The sequence below is a fragment of the Penaeus monodon genome, chromosome 15 (genome assembly GCF_015228065.2).
Source record: "Penaeus monodon isolate SGIC_2016 chromosome 15, NSTDA_Pmon_1, whole genome shotgun sequence".
Taxonomy (NCBI): Eukaryota; Metazoa; Arthropoda; class Malacostraca; order Decapoda; family Penaeidae; genus Penaeus; species Penaeus monodon.
This window is the reverse complement of record NC_051400.1, coordinates 17,255,487-17,255,812: the sequence shown is the minus strand read 5'-3', so window position 1 is coordinate 17,255,812 and position 326 is coordinate 17,255,487. Positions and strand designations below refer to the sequence as shown.

General features: G+C 42.6%; 1 protein-coding gene across 2 annotated transcripts in view; it reads right to left on the bottom strand.

The window, feature by feature from the left end:
• LOC119581794 (oplophorus-luciferin 2-monooxygenase non-catalytic subunit-like) overlaps window positions 1–326 on the bottom strand; it is a gene marked incomplete at its 5' end in the record, with an annotated part of 10,354 nt that overhangs the window by 5,590 nt on the left and 4,438 nt on the right.

Sequence of the window (326 nt, the reverse complement as noted above, 5' to 3'; positions counted from 1 at the left end):
ACGATGACGGGTATTTCTTCGGTTGTTGAAACGCAAATTCTCTCCGAAGAAAAAGGAGGCTGCTTAATCCGATGATTTGCATATTCAGAGGGTGTAAATGGCGAAGAAATTTAGAAAATCACAAATATATATTCCGCGGCGGAGCTGGCAGTGGTGTTTGGAGTTAAAATACGGTATATAAACTTGGAAATGTGATTGCAGAAGGGAGGGCTCTCTCGGTAAACTTTGTGAGTTATGATGCGTTCTGTAGACCGCAGAAAGTTTGACGAAAAGCGAAGGAAAGGGGGAAGTGAGGCATATAAGATATATGTCCACGCATGCATGGT